The sequence below is a fragment of the Labeo rohita genome, chromosome 20, assembly GCF_022985175.1.
Source record: "Labeo rohita strain BAU-BD-2019 chromosome 20, IGBB_LRoh.1.0, whole genome shotgun sequence".
NCBI classification, from domain to species: domain Eukaryota; kingdom Metazoa; phylum Chordata; class Actinopteri; order Cypriniformes; family Cyprinidae; genus Labeo; species Labeo rohita.
The window spans coordinates 32,482,575-32,498,070 of NC_066888.1; the positions used below are offsets into that span (position 1 = coordinate 32,482,575).

The 15,496-nt window shown below is 31.8% G+C and overlaps 1 protein-coding gene across 3 annotated transcripts in view; it reads right to left on the reverse strand.

Annotated features, from left to right (window-relative positions):
• wasf1 (WASP family member 1) overlaps positions 1 to 15,496 on the reverse strand; it is an 83,076-nt gene that overhangs the window by 65,482 nt on the left and 2,098 nt on the right. The window lies entirely within an intron of this gene.

Below are 15,496 nucleotides of genomic sequence, written 5' to 3' on the forward strand. Positions count from 1 at the left end.
GTCATTTTTCAAAGTGTTTAATTCAGTAAATAGTATGGATCCGCTGCTGTCTGTTAGTTTTATGTGTGCCGCATCTCAGTGCCAGTTGGCGTCGGCAGCGAATTCGATCGTTCCTGTAAAATCCGCATTAAACTCTCAGTCTCTCCTGTCTTTTTCTTCACCTTTGGGCTCGTTTTATAAACACGAAGTCAAGATGACTGACAGCGAGAGAGTGTGTTTTTGTGAGAGTGTGTGTGTTCAGTCAACACTGAGACTCTTTATCCACCGTTTCTAGTGCCGTCGGTCCATTTCCTGTCACTGCTGTGAAGGGAATTCTGGGATATGATGATGATGATTGTATTGTATCTGTGTTTTCGATGTATTCTCTGTTTAAAAACAGAACCTGTTGTTATTCAGCTCCGATTACCTCTGTCTCCCATCATCCTCTCTGTTTGTCCTTCCTCTCATTTCTCCGAGGCTCGTGTGATCAGTACAACGCGCCGCTTTATTTCTGTGGAAACATCGATTAGCTCCACAGATATCAGCCTAATCAAACCCTGCGGCTTTATTACCAACAATTAGCGTTGTGTGTGATTTTATATCTGTGCTGCTGACACTGAACGCTGCTTTCTTCAGCTTTAGTAATAGTTCAAATAACAGCAGCCTGATTTTGTGTTGGTTTCTGTTGAGTTTTCTAACTCAACTTTTCTATTTAACTGCATTGGGATGCGAATCACATGCGGCGACTCCAGTCATTTTAATCAGTTCCTCAAAATCAAGCAGATTTATTTTTCCTCCACTGTTTGAACTGTTGAGCACGAATTTATTCAAGCTAATCATAAAAACCCTAAAATTATATATTTTTTTGTTTTAAAAATGTCCTTGTGCCACTCTACAAAAGTTTAGGGTCGGTACAATTTTTGTCTCTTCTGCTCACTAAGACTGCATTTGTTTGATCAAAAATGCATTAAAAATTGTGAAATATTATTACAAATTAAAATAGCTGTTTTCTTATTTGAGTATATGTTAAACTGTATTTTATTTCTGTGATCAACTTTGAATTTTCTTCACTCGGATGATTTGCTCAAACACACTGATCCATTCTGCAACAAGACGAATGATTCATTGATTTATTCACTTTAATGATTTGCTTAAACATGCTGATTCGTTCAGCTACAAAAAATGATTCATTAAATCATTCACTTAAATGATTTGCTCAAATGCATTGATCTGCTCAACAACAAAATGTGTGATTCATTCACTAACGATTCACACAAATGTGCTGATCCGTTCAGGAACAAAACAAGTGACACACTGAATCATTCCCTCAAAAGATTTGCTTAAACACTCAGACCCGTTCAGCAACAAAACGAGTGATTCTTTGATTCATTCACGTTAATGATTCACACAAATGCGCTTATCCGTTCAGGAACGAAACAAGTGACACACTCACATCCTGCAACGAATGAGTGATTCATTGAATTACTCACATTAACGATTTGCTCTTCTGGATTTATTTGATAAAAAATACATTACAAATTGTGAAATATTATTACAATTTAAAATAGCTGTTTTCTATGTGAGTATATGTTAAAATGTAATTTATTTCTGTGATCAAAGCTGAATTTTCTTCACTCGGATGATTTGAACATGCTGATCTATTCCGCAATAAGATAAGTGATTCACTGAATCATTCATCTTAACGATTCGCTCAAGCCTGCTGATCTGTTCAACAACAAAATGAGTGATTCATTGAATCATTCACTTAAACTCAAATTATTCACTAAAATGATCTGATTTCTGATTTTGAGTCTGATTTCTGATCTATTCACGAACAAAACAAGCAGTTAATTGAATCATTCATTCAATTCGTTCTACAGCCAGCTCAAATGCGCTGATCCGTTCAGCAACAAAATGAGTGATTCATTGAATCATTCACTTAAATGATTTGCTCAAATGCGCTGATCCACTCAACAACAAAATGAGTGATTCATTGATTCATTCATTTAAACGATTCACACAAATGCGCTGATCTGTTCAGAAATGAAATGAGTGACACAGTGAATCATTCACTCAAAAGGTTTGTTCAAACACACTGATCTATCCAGCAACAAAATGAGTGATTCATTGAATTATTCACCTTAACAATTCACTCTTCTGCTCACCAAGTCTGCATTTATTTGATCAAAAATACGTTAAAAATTATGAAATATTATTACAATTTAAAATAGCTGTTTTCTATGTGAGTATATGTTAAAATGTATTTTATTTCTGTGATCAAACCTGAATTTTCGGATCCATTCAGGAACGAAACAAATAACACACTGAATCATTCACTCAGAAGATTTGCTTTAACACGCTGATCCATTCAGCAACAAAACAAGTGATTAATTGAACCATTCACCTAAATAATTTGCTCAAATGCGCTGATCCGCCCAACAACAAAATGATCAGTGAATGATTCAGTGTGTCATTTGTTTCATTCCTGAATGGATCAGCAAATTTGCGTGAATCGTTAAAGTGAATGAATCAATAAATTACTCATGTTTGAACAAATTTTTACAGTGAATGATTCAATGTGTCACTTGTTTCATTCCTAAATGGATCAGCACATTTGTGTGAATCGTTAAAGTGAATGAATCACGTTAGTGAATTATTCACCTTAACTATTCGCTCTTCTGCATTTATTTGCTCAAAAATACATTAAAAATTGTGAAATATTATTACAATTTAAAACAGTGGTTTTCTATGTGAGTTTATGTTAAAACATAATTTATTTCAGTGATTCGCAGCTGAATTTTCAGCATCATTACTCCAGTCTTCAGTGTCACATGATCCTTCAGAAATCATTCTAACATGAAGAAACATTTCTGATTATTAGCAATGTTGAAAACCATTAATGTTTTTGTGGGAACGGTGATGCATTTTATTTTTCATGATTCTCAGATGAATAGAAAGTTCAAAAGAACAGCATTTGAAATAGAAATTTGGACACTTTTGATCAATTTAATGCATCTTTGATGAATAAAAGTATTATTTTCTTTATTTTCTATAGATTGGTCAAACACGAGTGTCTGATCGCGTCTCCTCCTCCTCAAAAACACTGTCAGAGTGAAACCCATTAGATTAGTATTGATCCGAAGACTGTCAGACCGAAGGATCATTTTCCCCAGCAATAGATCATTTTCCGTCAGAAAGGGTTTGTTCATTCTATACCATACTCAGCTAGTTATGTAGCGCTGTTATGTGTTGTTCCTCAGGCTCCGTGTCTTTGTGACGCAGCGTGTTTGTCGTACATGAACATCAGCGGTCAGATTCCCGCCTCGAGCGCGTCCTGAGATAATGCGCCGTGAATCCGCGTCCCCGGAGAGGCTCGCGACGGCCTGTCAGGACACATCGGATGAGTCAGAAGATGAGACACGAGCCGCGGTCGGCGTTTATGTAACGATTACACCCGCAGGCGCTCAGCTGCGACCTCTGACCCCGAGGACTCGAGCCGAGGAGCCGCCGGGTGTCGGTTTAACCTTGAGCGGTGGATAAAGGACGCTCGCGCCGCAGCTCAATGTGACCCAAATCTGAGTTTTCTCGCATGTGACACAGATCTGTTTTTCTGGATGACGCCGTTGCCAGATCCCGCTAGAGAAATAAGCAACCTGCCCTGACAAAACAAGCCAAAATAAGCGACGTGCCTTTCCAAAAGAGGCCAAAATGAGCGCCGATAGTAGATGGGTCTCTGTTAAATTGTTATGTGGGATAGAAACTGCTTCGGCTCATCTGAACATGAGAAAAAAAAAAGAGAGAAACAAATGCATAAAAGCTCTGACTTTATGTATCTGGGTCATGTGTGAGGAAAAATTTAAGTTTTTTTATAAAGTGTGAACAATCAGATTGTATTTATAATTTATTATTTAAAAAGTGCTTTATATTTCAATAGAAGAGAAAATATTTTTTATTCATCAAGGATGCATTAAATGTATCAAAAGTGACAGTAAAGACATTTATAATGTTACAAAAGATTTGTATTTCAAATAAATGCTGTTCTTTTGAACTTTCTATTCATTAAAGAATCCTGAAAACTACAATGTATCAGTTTCCATGAAAATCAGCATATTAAAATGATTTCTGAAGTATCACTGAAGACTGAAAATTCAGCTTTGATCACAGAAATAAATTACATTTCAACAGATATTCACACTGAAAACAGATATTTTAAGTTGCAAAAATATTTCACAATTTTTAATGCGTCTTTGATCAAATGAATGCAGGCTTGGTGAGCAGAAGAGACTTTAGAAATGTTTTTTTTTTTTACCTGAGATGTCTGTATGTTCTGTAGGAGGTGAAAAGCTTTCACAATCCTTTTTTCATTCATCCACAAACAATCTAATACGAAGCATCTGAACATTTTGATTTATAAAAACACCTACTATCCTGCATTAGCCGTATGCACCTGCCGCTTCGCCTACCGCTTCCCAGAATAGCTCATCATGGGATGGAGGACAAATACTGATCACTTCAGCCTTCACTTTTTCGCCTAGCTAAACTAACGTAGGCGACCGGCTCCTTCTTTTTCCTCTCCTGCCCGGAGAAGTCAAACAGGAGGAGTATTTCCTCCATCTCAATCTCTTATACCCACACACACACACACACACACACACACTTTCTGTCTCTGATGGTTTTTTACACACTTTTCTTCTCGTCTCTCACTCGTTTTTTTTTTTTTTTTTTTTTGTGCCGCATTCTGTCTGGAGGCAGCGCATAAAAATAAGCACACAGAGAGGCGGAGAATAAAGTAGGAGTGAATTTCCTCCTGCGAGCTTCATCACCTTCTGCTGCATCCTACATATGAAGATCACTGGGATTTCAATTTACAGGAATTGCCATTAGCAATTAAAATATGCTTTAATTGTTAACGATATTCACACTGACAGTGTTAAAAGAATAGTTCGCCGAAATAGGGAGAGGCTTCACCCAGTCAGAATTAAATCTGTACAATGCTGTTTATAATAATCAACATTTTCATATTCACTCATTTTCAGTCTGTTTCAATAATGGTGATTTGTCATCATATTGCAATTATTCTTTCTGCTAGTTACATCGACACACCAACCGGTGGTGACAGAAGAACGTCTTTATTGATTAATTCACTCAAACGATTCGTTCAAACACCCTGATTTATTAGGGAATGAAACGAGTGAGTCATTGAATCATTCACTCAGATGCTTGGCTCATACGTGCTGATCCATTCAGGAACAAAACGAGTCATTAAATCATTCACTCAGATGATTTGCTCAAACACACTGATCTGTTCAGTAATGAAACAAGTGATTCATTGAATCACTCACTTGAGCGATTCGTTCAAACGTGCTCATCTGTTCAGCAATGAAACTAGTGATTCATGGAATCATTCACTGAAATGATCTAATTACACATGGTGATCCATTCAGCGACAAAACAAGCGATTTATTGAATCATTCACTCAAATTAAACGTTGATCTGTTCAGTAACAAAACAAGTGATTCTTAAATCATTCACTCAAATGGTTTGTTCAAACACACTTATCTGTTTAGCAACAAAACAAGTGATTCATTGAATCATTCACTTAAACATTTCGGTCAAGTGTGCTGACCTGTTCAACAATAAAACAAGTGATTGATTGAATCATTCACTTAAACAGTTTGCTTAAACATGCTGACCTGTTCAGCAACAAAACAAGTAATTCATTGAATTATTCACTTAAACGATTCACTCAAATGTGCTGATCCGTCCAATGACAAAATGAGTGATTCATTAAATCATTCACTTAAATGGTTTGCTCAAAAAGTTCTGATCGATTCAACGACAAAACAAGTGATTCATTGAATCATTCACTCAAATGATTTGTTCAAACACGCTGATCTGTTCAGCAACAAAAAAGTGATTCATTGAATCATTCACTTAAACGTTTTGCTTAAGTGCGATGATTCATTCAATAAGAAAACAAGTGATACATTGAATCATTCACTCAAACAATTTGCTCAAAAAGGCTGATCCGTTCGACAAGAAAACCAGTGATTCACTGAATCATTCACTCAAATGATTAGCTCAAACACGCTGATCCGTTTAGCAACAAAACAAGCAATTTATTGAATCATTCACTCAAATGATTTGTTCAAACATTGAATCAGTTATTCAAACTCAAATCATTCACTCAAATCATCTTATTTCTGAGTCTGATTTCTGACCTATTCAGGAACAAAATGAGTAATTCATTGAATCATTCACTCAGTTTGTTCTACAGTCCTGCATTCATTCAGGATCAAAACAAGAGACCTTTTTCATGAATGAGTCATTGAATCATTCAATCAACCGATTCCGTTACACTGATGCATTTAGAAACACCACTGCAGTGAGTTGCTTACATTTTGGATTGTTTCACAGACTCTCTTTTGTTTGTTCTCATTCATGTTTCTCATTCATATTTACAAATTCAATATTTAATCATATTCCAATTTCGAAAATTAATATAATGAAGCCAAAGATAAATTATGATAAACAGAAATGATGTGTTCCACCACAAAGTATTTTATTCATTTGTCATGGGGCAGATGCAATAAACGAATCGTTCATGAATGACTCACAGATGCACAACGGTTCATTCCGCTGTGGGTTTATTTGGATCTGTTTCACTGGCGAAGCAAAAAAAAGTCCAAATAACTGGTAACATTGTGATTTAAAGCGAACTTGCTCAATAACAAAGTTTAGTTTATTTAACTTTTAATTAGATTTCCAGCTTGTGTGATATTACTTCATTAACACTCTTTGCGTCCCAGACTTGATAAAACTACAAAAGATTCTACGTTGTAAAATCTTTCCCAGATCTTAACCATAAAGATCTGCATTAACTCAGCCCAGATGAGTCACCAGTGCGCTCTCTTCTGATTGGCTAATGCGCCGCCGTCGCTCATTGACATTCACGTCACGCTTGCCGTGATTGGCCGTGAGTCATTCATCAGCAGCTTCCTGTAAAAATCAAGTGCTTGCTGAGTAACAGCTCAGCCGCTAATGTACTCGCTAAGTGGCTTGTTTATGATTGGAGAACAGAGAAAGGGCAGAGCTGAACTCTGGGGACAACATGCAAAGCGGCGAACATGCAAATCACAAGAAGTTTTGCGGCACATACCATAATTGAGCGGCCACCCACTCTGTGTAAATATCGGCCCTTAATTCAAACCAGTCACTAGTTAGCGCACACACACACACACACACAGACTCGTCCTGGGCAGAAGAAAATTGGGGTCAGATGCATTTAGAAGCGCTCGGTGTGCGTGGTCTGAAGAACAGAGCGGAGGAGGGAAGTGAAATGCGCTTGTAAAAATGTAAATTTACAGCTTCCTCTGCCGCAGTAATTGAGTATCAGTGAGCGGGAGCCGATTGGAAAGTGTCGCAACGCCGCGTAACCTCTTGCTCAGTCGGCTCCACTTCAGTTAGCACGTTTTGAAGTGTGCTGCTGCTTCTTGTCCAAGAATGACCATAAAACAGCAAAAAATACTTTTTGATCTGCCTGCTACTCTTAACAAAAAAAAAAACACCCAGGAGACTCCAGCTAACATTCTCAGAATGTTCTATGTTACTATGTTTATTAAGAGTCATCTGGTCTTTAATAATGTTCTTAAAATGTTAACACACAAACATTATTTATACATTATTCACAGAACGTTTTAGTTTAACATTAATCAAGGTTTTTTGAATGTTACTACTTGTTTCGGAATGTTCCGAGAACATTCAAAAGTAACGTTCCCAAAATGTTTACAAAAACTTTATACAATGTTCATGGAATGTTTTATGTTTTAGTTGGATGTTCATCTAACATTTTTAAACGTTGCTATTTTGTTTCGGAATGTTCTGAGAACTTTTAAAAGTAACATTCCTATAATGTTTGCAAAATGATACAATGTAACGTTCCCTTAACATATGCATAAACAAGAAAATGAGTTTTTGAAACATTTTAAAAACTAAATGTTCAAATGTTCCAAGAACATAAAAAAAAAGGTTTTCACTGACAACATTACCAAAATGTTCATAGAACATATTTTGTTAGCTGGTCACTAATAAGATGCCAACTTTGCATGAACTGTAGTTTCTCAACTATGATCTCAGAAGTTTGGCTTACAGCAAATGTTCTGTCAAAGTTATGAACAAATTTTCTTCCAGTAATGTTAATGGATCAAATCAAAACATTAGCATAAAAAGTTATTTATATATCATTCATGGAATGTTTTTCTGAAATCTTTTAGTTGGGCGTTCACCTGACGTTTTTCAAATGTTGCTACTTGTTTCAGAATGTTCAGAGAACATTTAAAAGTAACATTTCTATAATGTTTGCAAAATGATACAATGTAACATTCCCTTATTTGCATAACTAAGATAAAAAGGTATTTGAAACTTTTTAAAAACTGTACATTTGAATATTCAGGGAACATTTAAAAAAAAAACATATTCACAACTCATTGACAACGTTACCAAAATGTTCATAGAACATATTTTGTTAGCTGGTCACTTATAAGACGCCAACTTTGCATGTACTATAGTTTCTCAACTATGTTCTCAGAAGTTTGGCTAACAGCAAATGTTCTCTCAAAGTTATGAACAAATGTTCTTCCAGTAACGTTACTAGAATGTTCATTCAAAGTTATTTGGAGTTTAATCAAAACATTAGCATAAAAAGTGATTTTTACAACATTTATGGAATGTTTTTGTGAAATGTTTTAGCTGGATGTTCAACTGACGTTTTTCAAATGTTGAAAACATTTAAACATACATTTAAAAGTAACATTCTTATAATGTTTGCAAAATGATACAATGTAACATTCTCTTAACATAACCAAGAAAATACGTTTTTTGAAACCTGGATGTTTGAACGTTCTGAGAACATTCAGAAAAAATGTTTTCACAGCTCAATGACAACGTTACTAAAACATTCATAGAACATATTTTTGTTAGCTGGGCATGACTAAGACAAACTTTGGACGTACTGTAGTTTCTCAACTATGTTCTCAGAACATTCTGGCAAAGTTATGAACAAACCTTCCAGTTACATTAATAGAACACTGTTCAAAGTTATCTGGAATTTAATCAAATAATAGCATAAAAATGTTTTTATGTAACATTTTGGTTGGACATTCATCTAAAGTTTTTCAAATGTTGCTACTTGTTTCAGAATATTCAGAGAACATTTAAAAGTAACATTCCTATAATGTTTGCAAAATGATACAATGTAACGCTCCCTTAACATATGCATAACCAAGAAAATGAGTTTTTGAAACATTTTAAAAACTGAACATTTGAACATTCCAGGAACATTAAAAAATGTTTGCACTGACAATGTTACCAAAATGTTCATAGAACGTATTTTGTTGGCTGGTCACTAATAAGATGCCAACTATGCATGAACTGTAGTTTCTCAACTATGATCTCAGAAGTTTGGCTTACAGCAAATGTTCTCTCAAAGTTGTGAACAAATGTTCTTCCAGTAATGTTAATGGATCAAATCAAAACATTAGCATAAAATGTTATTTATACATTATTCATGGAATGTTTTTCTGCAATGTTTTAGTTGGACGTTCACCTGATGTTTTTTAAATGTTGCTACTTGTTTCAGAATGTTCAGACAACATTTAAGAGTAACATTCCTATAATGTTTACAAAATGATACAATGTAACAGTCCCTTAACATTTGCATAACTAAGATAAAAAGGTATTTGAAACATTTTAAAAACTGTACATTTGAATATTCAGGGAACATTTAAAAAAAAACATTCACAACTCATTTGCAACGTTATCAAAACATCCACTACGCCAACTTTGCGTATTGTTCAAATGTTCTCAGAAGTTTGGCTAACAGCAAATGTTCTCTCAAAGTTATGAACAAATGTTCTTAAAGTAACGTTAATGGAATGTTCATTCAAAGTTATTTGGAGTTTAATCAAAACATTAGCATAAAAAGCGATTTATACATCATTTATGGAATGTTTTTGTGAAATGTTTTAGTTGGACGTTCATCTGACGTGTTTCAAATGTTGCTACTTGTTTCAGAATATTCACAGAACATTTAAAAGTAACATTCCTATAATGTTTGCAAAATGATACAATATAACATTCTCCAAGAAAATAAGTTTACTGAAACATTTTAAAACTGGACGTTTGAACGTTCCAAGAACATTCAGAAAAAATGTTTTCACAACTCACTGACAATGTTACTAAAACAATTATAGAAGATATTTTTGTTAGCTGGACATGAATAGGAGACAAACTGCACATACTGTAGTTTCTCAACTATGTTCTCAGAACATTCTGGCAAAGTTCTGAACAAACCTTCCAGTTACATTATTAGAACATTGTTCAAAGTTATCTGGAATTCAATCAAATATTAGCATAAAAATGTTTTTATGTAACATTTTGGTTGGACATTCATCTAAAGTGTTTCAAATGTTGCTACTTGTTTCAGAATATTCAGAGAACATTTAAAAGTAACATTCCCATAATGTTTGCAAAATGATACAATGTAATGTTCCCTTAACATATGCATAACCAAGAAAATACTTTTTTGAAATTTTAAAAACTGAACATTTGAACATTCCAAGAACATTAAAAAAAAAGTTTTCACTGACAACGTTAGCAAAACGTTCATAGAACATATTTTGTTAGCTGAATAAGACGAAAACTTAGCACATACTGTAGTTTCTCAACTATGATTTCAGAACTTTGGCTAACAGTGAATGTTAATAGAACATTCATTCAAACTTATCTGGAGTTTAATCAAAACATTAGCATTAAAAGTTATTTATACATCATTCATGGAATGGTTTTCTGGAATGTTTTGGACATTCATCTGACGTTTTATAAATGTTTCAGAATGTTTAGAGAACATTCAAAAATAACATTCCCGTAATGTTTGCAAAATTATACAATGTAATGTTCACTTAACTTGCATAAGCAAGAAAATAATTTTTTGAAACATTTTAAAAACTGAAAGTTTGAACGTTCAGAAAACACGTACTGTAGTTTCTCAACTATGTTTTTAAAAACTTTGGCTTCTGACATTCTTCCAGTAACATTAATAGAGCGTTCACTCAGGGTTATCTGGTGTTTAATGAAAACAGTCAAAACATTAGCATAAAAGTTACTATACATCATTCATGGAATGTGTTTCTGAAATGTTTTTGTCAAACATCCATCTGATGTTTTTAAATGTTACACTTGTTTCAGAACATTCAGAGAACATTCAAAAGTAACATTCAAATACTGTTTGAAAAATGATACAATGTAACATTCCTTTGCTGGCATAAGAACCTTTTTTTTAAAAATAGACATTTTGAAAATTCAGAAATGTTTTCATAACTTAATAGGAATGTTAGCAAAATGTTCTTAGAACTTTTGGACTTTTCTGTGATTTTTTTAAAATTTATTTATGGGCACAAATTCATTCAAAATAACTGAATCAGAATTTTTAACTGGGTTTTTGCTTTTATTCTTGCTTAAAAATCAGTTTAAAAATGCTTTTAATATCGAAATATGTACATTTTAATATAAAATATTTTTTATTTTTTTTTGCAGAGAGTCATGTTTGTGCAATGTCATGCATACATACGCAATAAATTATATTACAGGGCATTTATTTTACTGATTATTAGGTTATTTATTACTGAAATTATGATATGCGCATATGTAAATTTCCCTTATGGAACAAATAAAGTTTTACTGTACCTATAAAATACATATTAAAATTGTGATATTCTTTTATCATTAGAGCAATCATCAAAAGTAGCCTATATCATGAATATTCAACATATTGAAATGATGCTGTTCTGAATGGGGTCTGTAGGATTTTCCACCTGTCTTCTGGTGTAAAGTAACACTACAAATAAACCAAGACATTTTTTCTAATACAGCATGATCCGAAACAGGTTTTGGAAACACCTGGGAAATGGTTTGGCTCCGTTTGCATATTCAAATCTGAATCTGCATGAGCTCAACTTCAAAAACAGAAGCTAAAAGCTCAAAACGAAGTCGAACAGAAAGCACGGCGTCACAGACGAGCGGCGTATAGGATCACCACCTGTCTGTAAGCCAGAGGACAAAGGAATCCACCCAAACGAGCACAGGAGTGTAAGCAGACACCGCTCTCGTTATCCTCCACCTGCCTCCAGCCACAAAACCAACAAACCACCGCCCGCCGTGCCACGGGAACTCCCTGCTAGAACCAAACAAATCTCACACAAACAAGGCCCAGACCAGACAAAATATTTTTATTAAAGTTTTAAACATTGAATACAATATCTATTCTTTGTCAATATTTTGACTTTTGCTTTATATTTCATATTATTATTTTTTATATGTATTTAATGTTATGTTTTTATTATGGCAAAAATATACATATATAAATATTATTAATATATCATATACATTACTTTTTTTAACATTTTCACCCCAAATCAATTTTAATGCTTTTATTTTGTACACAGAGTTGTAAAAACAACAAAGATAACTGCAATACGTTTTACAAGAAATTACTATTTCAGTTTTTCTACAGATTCAATGTGTTCCTTGCCATTTCCTTGTAAGTATTTGTGAGATTTGTTTCAAAAAAAAACTTCACCTTTTTTTTTTTTTTTGGTGTAATATTTTTTTTCATTATACGTATTTATTTAGAAATTGTATTAATTTTTAGAAATTTAATACAATATATATTCTTTGTGAATATTTTGACTTTTATTTTATTTCATATTATTATTTTTTATATGTATTTAATGTGTATGTTTTTATTTTGATGGTAAAAATATATTATAAATATTATTAATATATTATATACATTATTTTTCACATTTTCCCAAAAAGTCCCATGCATATTTCCATTATGCATATTTATGTAGATTATTTTTTTTATTTAATACAATATATATACTTTGTAAATATTTTGACTTTTATATTTCATATTATTATTTTTTATTTGTTTAATATTTATGCTTTTATTTTGATGGCAAAAATATATTATTATCAATTTTAATGCTTTTATTTTGTACATAAGTTGTAAATACAACAAAGATAATTGCAGTACATTTTACAAAAAAAATAAAATAAAAAATAAAAATAAAAAATATATAGATATATACTATTTTAGTTTTCTACTTGATTCAGTGTGTTTTTTGCCATTTCTTTGTAAGTATTTGTGAGATTTGTTTCAAAGTAAATCCTACATTCTGTTTTTTGGTGTAATATTTAATATTATTTAATTATGCATATTTATTTAGAAATTTTGTATTTCTATACTTTTTATAATACATTTTATTTATATTTGGGCAATAAACAACATTTTTTATTATTACATTTATTGTTTTTATTTAATACAATATTTATTTTTTGTAAATATTTTGACATTTATTTTATATTTCATATTATTATTATTTTTCAACTTGATTCAGTGTGTTCCTTGCCATTTCTGCTTTTTTTTTTCTTTTCTTTTTTTTTTTTTTTTTTTTTTTTTTTTTTGTTATTCAGTATTTTTTCATTAAGCATATTTATTTAGACATTTTGTATTTTTATACTATTTTAATAATACATTTTATTTATATCTGGGCAATAAACAACAATTACCTACATATAATTTTAATATTTAAATGGCATTTTAAAATTTGTAAATATAGTAATTAGACTATTTAATATTTAATATTATTTCATATTTTAAAGATATATTTAATATTTGTTTATGTTGTGATTTTGATGGCACTTTCAGTACATTTTTAGTAGGAAGCGACAATATTATTTAGGGGGAAAATGTACCAAATTTGTGTGTGTAAGAGAGAAATTCAGTATGTGAAAGAACACGTCTTGACATGAATTTTCAAGTTATTAAAGTATTAAATACAACTTGATACGCCGTTGAGTGCAAGAGCACTTAAAAATCACCAAAATCTAATAACAGTACTGTAGAAACACTGTAAATTCTGTCCAGTGAAACAAACCTCATCCAAAGCAACTCAGTGTTTACTTTCTTAATGCTCGTGTCTGATCCTTCCTTGAACGATTCATCTGCACATTATAAAATCAACAGTAAATCTCAGTTATAATAAAGTGATGATTCATATTGACGTTCACATGTGATGCTGTTCTTATTTCTGCAGGCCTGATCCTCAACATCAGTTTGATGCAGACAGAGAAACGCAGGCGATGGAGATCTCAGAGGCAGTTCACGGGCCTGCAGCCTTTCATCTGTCAGAGCGACGGTGACCACAACACAACACACACACACTAACTACACACTAACCCGCAGAAACACACACACAGAGGCAGCTTTGTGGGCCAAACAGAGAGACTGAACAAAGACTCTTGTGTCCGAAGCGTCTTCACAGCTGGGACGCACAGCCAGTTTAGGACACTTCAGCACCGTACAAGCATTTCATCTCTCTAATGGCTCTGTTTCAACCTGCTTTCTGATTCGCTTTACCTGTGTATTGAGTCAAAACTGATAAAACGACGAATTTGCATCACGCAGAAATGTCAAAGTGGCATTTTTAAACATATGAAGAATATGTATGTTGGGAAATAATGTTTATTGCATAAACAGAAATAAAAAATATTAGAATAATTAAAAAAAATAAATTGTCTAAGTTATATAAAAAGTTATATAATATATATGTGTGTGTGTGTGTATCTGTGTAAGGTTTATCACTTAAATATAAATAAAAATATAAAAAAACATTATTAAAATATATTATTAAAATATTGCAAAATATAAATTGTCTAAATAATTATATTTATTGTTTATCACTTAAATAAAAATAAAGATATTAAAAAATATATGTATAATATTAAAATATATTATTAAAATATTGTAAAATATAAATTGTCTAAATAATTATATATATAGTTTTTCACTTAAAATTAAATAAAAATATAAAAAACATATTATTAAAATATATTATTAAAATATTGTAAAATATAAATTGTCTAAATAATTAATATATATATATATATATATGTGTGTGTGTGTGTGTGTGTGTGTTTTATCACTTAAATGTAAATAAAAATATAAAAAAACATTATTAAAATATATCATTTAAATATTGTAAAATATAAATTGGCTAAATAATTAATGTGTGTGTGTGTGTGGTTTATCACTTAAACGTAAATAAAAATGCAAACATAAACAATTAAATATACACAAAATATAAATAGTTTTATATTTATAATTATATGTGTGTGTGCGTGTATATATATGAAAAATATTTGTGCATAATTTTGCTTTATATTTTGTTAATCGCTTAAATGTAAACAAAACATAAATTGATTTTTTAAAATAAAATATTCTTTGAATAATAAAAATAAATACAAAAATATTTTAAAGAATTAAAAAATTATCAAAATAATTATATATAAATTATAAATGTTATACAATAAAAAATATGTGTAAACATTGTTTTATGTATACTATATTGTTCTATTGCTTAAATATAAATAAATATATATTACAATAATTAAAACT